This window comes from Hyperolius riggenbachi, chromosome 11 (genome assembly GCF_040937935.1).
Source record: "Hyperolius riggenbachi isolate aHypRig1 chromosome 11, aHypRig1.pri, whole genome shotgun sequence".
NCBI classification, from domain to species: domain Eukaryota; kingdom Metazoa; phylum Chordata; class Amphibia; order Anura; family Hyperoliidae; genus Hyperolius; species Hyperolius riggenbachi.
Genome location: NC_090656.1, coordinates 168,439,742 through 168,450,035, shown reverse-complemented (window position 1 = coordinate 168,450,035; position 10,294 = coordinate 168,439,742).

The window sequence follows — 10,294 nt, the reverse complement described above, 5'->3', positions numbered from 1 at the left end:
TGAAGTAAATGCACATAATGACACAGCGTTTCCCCAGTAAATGCATGTAATGAGAGACAGCGTTTCCCCACTAAATGCACATAAGAGATAGCGTTTCACCAGTAAATGCACGTAATGAGAGACAGCGTTTCCCCAGTAAATGCACATAAAAGACAGCTTTTCACCAGTAAATGCACATAATAAGAGACAGCTTTTCACCAGTAAATGCACATAAGAGACAGCTTTTCACCAGTAAATGCACATAATAAGAGACAGCTTTTCACCAGTAAATGCACATAATAGACAGCTTTTCACCAGTAAATGCACATAATAAGAGAAAGCTTTTCACCAGTAAATGCACATAAGAGACAGTTTTTCACCAGTAAATGCACATAATGACAAACAGCCAGTGTCCCCAGTATATGTAGCCAGGGATATATGTGCCCAGTATATGTAGCCAGAGGTATATGTCCCCAGTATATGTAGTCAGGGGTATATGTGCCTAGTATATGTAGCTAGAGGTATATATACCCAGTATATGTAACCAGTGGTATATGTCCCCAGTATATGTAGCCAGAGGTATATGTAGCCAGAGGTATATGTGCCCAGTGTATGTAGCCAGGGGTATATGTGCCCAGTGTATGTAGCCAGGGGTATATGTGCCCAGTGTATGTAGCCAGGGGTATATGTGCCCAGTGTATGTAGCCAGGGGTATATGTGCCCAGTGTATGTAGTCAGGGGTATATGTGACCAGTGTATGTAGTCGGGGGTATATGTGCCCAGTATATGTAGTCGGGGGTATATGTAGCCAGGGGTATATGTGCCCAGTATATGTAGTCGAGGGTATATGTCCCCAGTATATGTGCCCAATATATGTAGGCAGAGGGATATGTGCCCAGTATATGTAAGCAGGGGGATATGTGCCCAGTATATGTAGGCAGGGGGATATGTGCCCAGTATATGTAGTTGGTAGTATATGTCCCCAGTATATGTAGCCAGGGGTATGTGTGCCCAGTACTGTATATGTAGTCACGACACACACACACACACACACACACACACACGTACACACACGTACACACACACAGCAAAGAACAACAAAGGGAAAGACACACATATCTAAGGGGGGGGGGCACCCACACAGAGAGAACAGCTAAGGGAGGGAGATACACAGAAAGAACAGCCACAGGGGACACACACACTAAGGCAGTGACACAGAGAAAGAGCAATGCGGGGAGACACACACAATACTACCTTCTCCCCGGCATTTATCTGGACTCTGCATTCCTCTGGGTTAATTAGCTGCATCTTCCGATCCTCCGTGATGGCTTCCTGGCTGCCTCTCTCGCTGTCAGTCTGTTCTCCCCCCTCCTTGCCCGACACAGCTCTGCACAGCAGCACACTTGATTTCTCTCCCCATCAGCCCCATTTCTCTCCCCAGCAGCATCGCGGGCAATTCAAACACTGCTGGGGGCGGAGCTACAGTGGCCACATCAGTAGCAGGCGACAGAGCGAAGGAGCAGAGCGGCAGGTTACTATGACAACCCTGGCCGCAAGCTGCATACAGGGAAAATAGAGAACGGCCGCCGCTGCTTCGGTTAGGGGCACCACGATGGTCACTACGTGCCCTGAGGTTCGGGGCACAGTGGGCGGGGATCCGGAGTGCTTCGGATCTTCAGCGCTAACCACGCCGCTGGGTGGAGGAACACCTGGGCGGCGGGCCCCCCTATGCTGCAGGGCCCCGTAGCAGCTGCTATGGCTGCTATGATTATTGCTACGCCCCTGCATCCTGCACAGAGATGATATGTAATGTGTCTAACTTATACAAGCCATTCTTTTTTTTTACAATCAGACCTCTGGTACATATTCATTATTTATTTAACTGTATTTATTTAACTGAAAAGCTATCATTTCACCATAGTGCGTCTTTAAGGAGAGATACATTGTAAGCTAATAAGGTGAGATAATTCAACAGAAAAGCTCTGTGAATCAGCTACCATGTTTCTTCCTTACAGTGCTTCCTATTATAGTATATAGTAGCAAATGTTAATGTTTCTTGTGATGAACACTATGGAAAGTCGTGCGTAATCGAAACCGATTTCCGTATGGTCCAGCAAAGCTACTGTCATTTTCAGTTTTAAAAGTACGGGAAAGTTTTTTCTCCTTTCTTCCCCATCACCCACTCTGAATAGGAAACATTTCACATGGAGGTGTTACTGGCAAATGGCTTGGTCAGATAACCTTTCCCTCCCAAAACTTCCCTCCCAAACTTTGAATTAGACAATAGGAAAATCTCAATTATTTATATCTAGAGAATTAATTATCTCAGACACAAGACAAAGATTCCCACATGTTTCTAAAATTCAGGATAACCTGTAGTTAAAATTAGGGCCTTCTAGCGGCTACAGAAACAGAGTTATTCAGCATTCACTAAGCGCACCTCATAGCCTGTCAGTGTTCAGTATCATTCGATAAAGCATTACTTGCAGGTTATTATGCCCTCAAATTTGCTGTATGCCAATCCAGGAAGAAATTGCAAAGGTTACTAATAAACGGTGTAATTTCTGCTTGTGAATTTGAGGCTGCCCCTTGGATATGCAGGGCAGCTACCCCAACTAATCTTAAGGGAGGCCAGCCCTAAAAGTCAGATTCTATAAAAGTCTGGCCCCACAGCGACCATTTTGTCTTCCAAAATTTCATCGACAAAGAACTTTCTCCAGGCATGGAGGACCGAACGCATGCTTTGTTTCAAAGACTCTGATATCAATGCCTGCATTTGAACTGGACTTTATTTGATTCAATACCCCAAGGACTGCTCAGCTAAGTAAACCTTCTCAGTTAGGGCCTGTTCAGACTATCTGCGTATGAAGAATGCGTTTAAAATCAAAGAAACGCAAGTAGAAAAACGCATGCGTTTTTCTTGCGTTCTAATGCGTATTCTATTGCGTTTTGCACACACACGTGACCCAGGGGAAAAAAAAGAATTATGGGAACCGCAGAGGGAAACGGACGCTAAAAACGCAATAGTACGCGTTTTTGATACGCGTCCATAGACTTTCATTGCGTCCGTTTCTATGCGTGGACGCACAGAACTGCGTGCAGCAATGCGGATGAGAAACGTATGCGTCTCATACGCATACATGTGAACTAGCCCATTCAAAAGCATTAGGAGACGTTTCTATGCGTTTTTGGTACCCGTACGCATTCCCTGAAAACGGCTAGGAACGCGCATAGTCTGAACAGGCCCTAAGTCTGTGAAAAAGGGGTCTGTTGATGGGCAGTGTAATGTCTCTCAAACTCTCACAACTGCCTGGTAACTGCTTGTTGCTGCCTGGTAACTGCTCACTGCTGCCTGGTAACACAGCTCAACAGTCCATGGAAAAGAGGACTTACTCCCTTTTATTTTATGCTTTGTGTTATATGTTAACCTCCTTGCCGGTTATCCCGAGCTCAGGGTAACCTGCGTAGGAGGATTTCTCAGGCCCCCCTGGGCTCGCTACATGATTTAAAAAAAAATAATAATTTAAAAGTGCTCTGCTGCCCCCTTGCCACGGGAATTGGACCGGCAAGGGGGTTAATTAGTTTATGTAAATGTGTGTAATGCATTTTTGTTATTAAATTGTTTAAAAAAATTTTAACGGTTATGACCTGTTCCTGAACATAGGCTGCTAATCAGCTGCTCAGCTACAGTAATACGATCTGCTTACATTGTGGAGGAGGCTGTTTTGGATGCAGGGGCTGATTTAGGCCTCTTTTCCACGGACCGTTGAGCTGTGTGCTCAGCAAGCAGTTACCAGGCAGCTGTGAGCAGTTACCAGGCAGCAACAAGCAGTTACCAGGCAGCAGTGAACAGTTATGAGAGTTTGAGAGGCATTTTAATGCCTATCAACAGTCCGTGGAAAAGAGGCCTTAGGGCTCCCCACTGACTATTGACCAAAAACTAGGGACACCAAGAGCCCCAATAGTGTAATATGAACTGGTAAATGGTTACTAGATAGAGAAAATATTAATACTCACAAACCAGGGTTACAATTAGGCAACCACTGTAAAAGTAGGTGGAGAGATTTTCCTGACCCCACTCAGGAATAAGAAGTCACTCTCTGTAGATGAGAAAAAGGGGGTTCAACCCTCCACCCTGGGTGGACTCAATATTATGCAGGAGAACCGAAGCGCCAAAAGGATAAAAGGAAGCTAAATGAGCTTAAAAAAGCAAATTCTTGGTAACTAGAGGAGGTAGGGGTGGACTTACCTCCTCCAAGTAGACACACAATGACTGTAGTACTAGTAAAGACAGTCAATATATTTTATTTATGAACTCCAAATATGCAACGCGTTTCGCAGGTTTGATCCCGCTTCATCAGGCAATAATAATGGAGCAATAGCATATGTGGTCAGTAGAAGAGCCAGGCACCTCTGTGTTGCACAGACAGTTAACTTTGAGCATTGTTGAAGATAACAGGCACAGGAACTGGAGACAATTTGGTCCGTGAGAATATACACATGCTGATTTACCTCTGCAGTGGCTTGAAGATTACTGCTTTTATGCTTCTGATTAACCACTTCCCCACTGAGGGGTTTTACCCCCTGAGCACCAGAGCAATTTTCACCTTTCAGCGCTCCTTCCATTCATTCGTCTATAACTTTATTATTACTTATCGCAATGAAATGAACTATATCTTGTTTTTTTCGCCACCAATTAGGCTTTCTTTAGGTGGGACATTATGCCAAGAATTATTTTTTTCTAAATGTGTTTTAATGGGAAAATAGGAAAAATGTGGGGAAAAAAATAATTATTTTTCAGTTTTCGGCCATTATAGTTTTTAAATAATGCATGCTACTGTAATTAAAACCCATGAAACGTATTTGCCCTTTTGTCCCGGTTATAAAACCATTTTAATTATGTCCCTATCACAATGTTTGGCGCCAATATTTTATTTGGAAATAAAGGTGCATTTTTTTCAGTTTTGCGTCCATCCCTAATTACAAGCCCATAGTTTATAAAGTAACAGTGTTATACCCTCTTGACATAAATATTTAAAAAGTTCAGTCCCTAAGGTAACTATTTATGTATTTTTTTAATTGTAAATTTTTTAATTTTTTTTTAATTACAAAAAAAAAAAAAAATGGGGAGTGTGGGAGGTAATGAGTTAATTTTATGTGTAAAAGTCATTTATTTGTATGTGAAAAATGTGTAGGGTGTAGTTTACTATTTGGCCACAAGATGGCCACAGTAACTTTTTGTTTTAATGCGACCTCCAAGCTTCCTTCCGGAAGCTTGGAGGAAGAATAAGGAGGCTGGACACGTGAGTTTTTTCTCACAATGATCGCGCTGCCCATAGGAGAGCAGCTGATCATTGCGGGGCTTAGATCAACGAACGGGAATGGATTTTCCCGTTCATTGATCTCTGGGCGAGCGGGCGGCGGCGGTTTTACTAGCGGCGGGCGGCGTGTTTACGAGCGGGAGCGCGGGCAGCGGCGGGAACGCGGAAAGTACGTGTTTCTCCGTCCCTGGTTTTTAAAGGATGGAAAAAGGGGCGGAGAAATACGTACGCGCGGGGGTAAAGTGGTTAACATCGTTTGCTGCCGTGCTATTGCTTAACATGTAATCTGCTTCATCTGCTGAAACTTCAAAGTTGGAGAACTTTTAACCCCTTGTGGGATTACTCTCAATTGGAATTCTGTTAGGTTAGATGCAGCTTTAGGAATTACCTTTTCCGTATGCTGCATTGGACTTGGGTTTAACAGCGCTGTTATTTTAATTAGCATTTGTCACTCATATGCAATTGATCATCATTTTGTATGTTCAACCTAGAATTGATCAATTCACTAGTTAACGACCACTCCACGCCAATTGGCGTGGACACGGCAGCAGCCCCAGGACCACTCAACACCAATTGGCGTGAACTCCTGGGTCGGGGTTTTGCAAGAGAACGCACGTGCATCTCCGCTTGAATGACGGAGCTCCACTCTGCCATCATTTTCCCAGTGGCGATCGCCGCTAGGAAACTGTTAGATGGCGAAACCACTATTTACATGGTACAGCGCTGCGATCTATGGCAGCGCTGTACTGGGGACAGCCGTGTGGCACCGCTGTCCCCTGTGGAGGCAGAGAAGCGTTCCGCTGTCAAAGGCTGAAGCGGTTCATACACAGCGGTTCATAAATTGCGAATCCACATATGGACAGCTATGTGCAAAGTGACAACGACATCGAGTTTCTGACTCGCAATTAATTCAATCACTGTTTCGCAATTAATCCAATTATTGTGCTCCCTATAACAGTACTCTATATTATTCTTAGCACATGGAAAAGAAGGATACTGTGCACCTGTCTCTTTAACAGTTTTGAAATGTATTCCATTCCTCAGCGAAAAGTAAACAGTATTGACATATGCAAAGAGTATCGTCAAACCTGTGTGTTGGAAGTTGCTGCGGTGAAGGAGGGAGAGGTGACCAGGGGAAGATTGGACGGCACTACAGCCGTTTCACGCCGCTCGGGCGCTTGCTCACATGCGTGTCCGTGAAAGTTTACTGTTTACTTTTGGCTGAGGAATGGAATAAATTTTAGAACTGTTAAAGAGACAGGTGCACAGTATCCTTTTCCATGTGCTAACTTTGTTGTTGTGCTCTGCACTAACTTTACTTGCTGCACGTCTCGAAGTTCGTTTTGCAAGCCTAATAGAAGAAGTTGTTTATTCAATGAAAAGGTGAAGATGTTTTATACTGTATGTGATGCAGGCACCCTCTGAGTAAGGCCGTTTTACCCTCAGGAGTAAGCATTTGAGTGCCAGACTACAAATCCTTTTACTACAGTGTACCACTCTTTATTATTCTACCCCTTATTATAGTGCCACTGGTTAGACTATATTTCTATTATATTTCTTTTTATTAATGCTTATTTTCCTGACCTCCAGTTTATAGCTTTTTTTATACAGAATGCCCTTTTATACTCCACCCCCTACCTCATTGCGCAGGGGTGCCCACACCTCTTCGGCTCGAGCGTTACTGTAAAATTTGCGGAGGCCAGGAGATCTACCAATATGTTTCAAATGCTAAGCTTCCCCCCCCCCCCCCCCGTATAGGTAGTTAGCAGGGCTGTGGAGTCGGAGTCTGAGTCGTGGAGTCGGAGTCGTGGAGTCGGGCAATTTTGGGTGCCTGGAGTCGGAGTCGGGAAAAAATGCACCGACTCCGACTCCTAATGAATTTGTAACTGTAATTAAAATAGAAAATATGATAAAATGTTCTATTTCTCAGATAACAGTCATTAAAAATAATGTATATATACAGTAATAGCTGTGCTTAGTCCACAAAAATGAAATAAACCAATCAAAATTAGTTACTTGTGCTGCTTCAATAAAGCAGTCCCCGTATTTTTAAGGTCAGATATACATATCTGATTGTGACTGTATATATGATGTGTACACAGGAATCTCTTATATATACTAAATAACATCTATGCTGTAAGAATAAAGCCTGATGTGTAGCTGTGTAACTAATAGAGATGGTCAACGAGATGGAAATAATTCTGCATTGATGCTGATTTATGCAAATGTATGCACTCCCTTTGCTGATGAAATCAAATAATTTGATATGTTGTTAAAATTTGGTTTGGTGACTACAAATTAAAGGGTAACTGACGGATGAAAAGTAAAGTTTTATACATACCTGGGGCTTCCTCCAGCCCCCTTCAGGCTAATCAGTCCCTCGCTGTCCTCCACCACCCGGATCTTCTGCTATGAGTCCTGGTAATTCAGCCAGTCAGCGCTGTCCGGCCGCATGCCGCTCCCACAGCCAGGAACATTCTGCACCTGCGCAATAGTGCTGCACAGGTGTAGTACGCTCCTGGCGGCGGAGTGTGTGCATGCGCACTACGCCCGACTGGCTCAAGTACCTGGACTCATAGCAGAAGATCCAGGTGGTGGAGGAGGAAAACGAGGGACTGATTATCCTGAAGGCGGCTGGAGGAAGCCCAAGGTATGTATAAAACTTTAATTTCATCTGTCTCAGGTTTACTTTGTTACACAGTAGTACTATACTCTACATATGCACTCCCCACAGAGCTGCAGGGAATCCACTGAGAATGCTGTGCACATTGAATACAGAGGTGTTGTCTGTTTACAATCTCCTCATTCCCCTGCAGAGTACCTCCACATCATTCTTACATGTACCCACACTTACATTACCTAGGGCCTGATAGATGTTCTTTGTTCCGGTTTGTACCTTTTACAAGTACTCTTACCAAGGACTAGTTTTAGTCTAAAGGGAATAAATATAGTAGTCTACATATCCTTCTCACTTCAGTTGTCTTGTAAAATTCCTAAGCATTGGCAGTTAAGAGACGAATTTCATGTTACATACTTTTAATCAACAAAATTGTAATATGCAAATTAGAGGAGTCGGAGTCGAGGAGTCGGAGTCGGTGGAATCCTAAACTGAGGAGTCGGAGTCGGTGGATTTTTGGACCGACTCCACAGCCCTGGTAGTTAGGTATAGGTGCCTTCAGTATAGGTTAGCTAGGTATATGTGCTTTAGTATGGTAGTTAGGTATATAAGCTTTAGTATGATTGTTAGGTATATATGCTTTAGTATTGTTATTTAGGCATAGGTTCCTTCAGTATAGGTTAGCTAGGTATGTGTGCTTTAGTATAGTAGTTAGGTATAGGTGCCTCTACTATAGGTAGCTAAGTATAGGAGCCTGGGTAGTAGTTATCACTTACCTCCCTCCAGCTGTGGTGTCTGCGGCTTGTCCTGGTCTCCACTGCTTCAGCCGCGGCTGCCTGGGGGGCAGATGTGCAGTCCGGTGGCTGAAAAAGCGCTCTGGCGGGCAGCGAGTGCAGGCGGCAGTGTTGCTTCCAGCGCTGCCCCCAGCCATGACACTGCATCCTAGGAGCCACCATTGGCCTCTCAGCCGCGCCTCTCCACTCCCCTAATTGGCCGCGATCGAGACCAGCGGCCAGCAGCAGAATCTGATGGGCTGCGTTCTACAGCTGCCAGCCTCAAAACATAATGGGATCTACCAGTAGATCACAATCGACCAATTGGGCAGCCCTGCCATTGCGAGTGAGCAAACAAGGTGCAGAGGATACAGATGAGCCTATAGGAGTACTTTTGAAACTTTCTCAGCCTGCCAAAATCAACGGAAGGGAAAATGTCAAGAAACTGCTTCAAAGACCCCAAGGAATTCAAATCAAATAAAAAATAGCTTTATTGGCATGACCAAGCTTCAATACAGGCATTGTCAAAGCAGGGGGAATGAGGGACATGGGATGGGGTGGGGGTGCAGTGAGTTAGAACAAAGTTAGAGTTAGAACTGTCACAGGGCCTCTAGTGGCCGGACTGCACAATGCCTTCCAATTAGAGATGGGAAGTTAGGATCTTTTCAATGATCCGGATGATTCGAATCGGATCATTGAAAAGAACCGGATCTTTGATCCGAATCTCGGATCATTTTACAGGGGAAGCATTCGGGGGTGAAATGACTAGCAGGACAGGAGAAGGGGAGGGAGGTGGACACACAGAAGATGAACAGAGGGCAGGGAGTGGACAGAGAAGGGAGGAGGGACGAGCAGAGAGCAGAAATGTTTGCTTGCACACAATACCCACATGCTGCAATCATATGCTTTACATGTATTTCCCCTATATGCTCATCTGTACACTTTCCATGCAAACGTCGCACAGTAAAAGAAAGCATTCCCAGAAGTAAAGTGCAGCTGTTTAGAGCAGAGTCTGGGAGGATCATATTGCGCTTGCAATCACAGTGCCTGCAAAGTTACTGAGCTGTGCTGAGCCAAAAGTTTCCAATGTGGTCACTGTGCACAACTACGGAACAGACAGCCTGTAATGAGCAGCACAGTTCAGCCAGTATGTGTGTTCTACACATATCTGGCAGTGGCACCGATGTCCCCTCTACCTGTCTCCCTGCAAGGCTGGCTCCCCTGAGTCCCTCCAACAGAGCTATCCATCCCAGCTCTGCTTCCAGGACCCCGCTGAGAGGGGGCGTGTCGCTCCTGGCCCCGCCCCTTTTGTGATCCGAATCACTCATTTTGATGATTCGGATATTCGACTCACAAAATAGATTCGGATCAAAGATCCGAATCGTTCATGATCCGGACAACACTACTTCCAATCGGTTTCAGCACACAGACCATGCAATCTGTGGTCGCAATCGGTGCGCAGAAACCGCTGGGAATTTGGCAGCAGACCGACTAGAAGGGAGCCTGTGAGTTACGGTACAAATTACACACTATTTCAGGGTATAACTGCCACCACCTCTGTTACCATGGGACAGAGGAACCCACTGACTGGCTGACTCTAGACC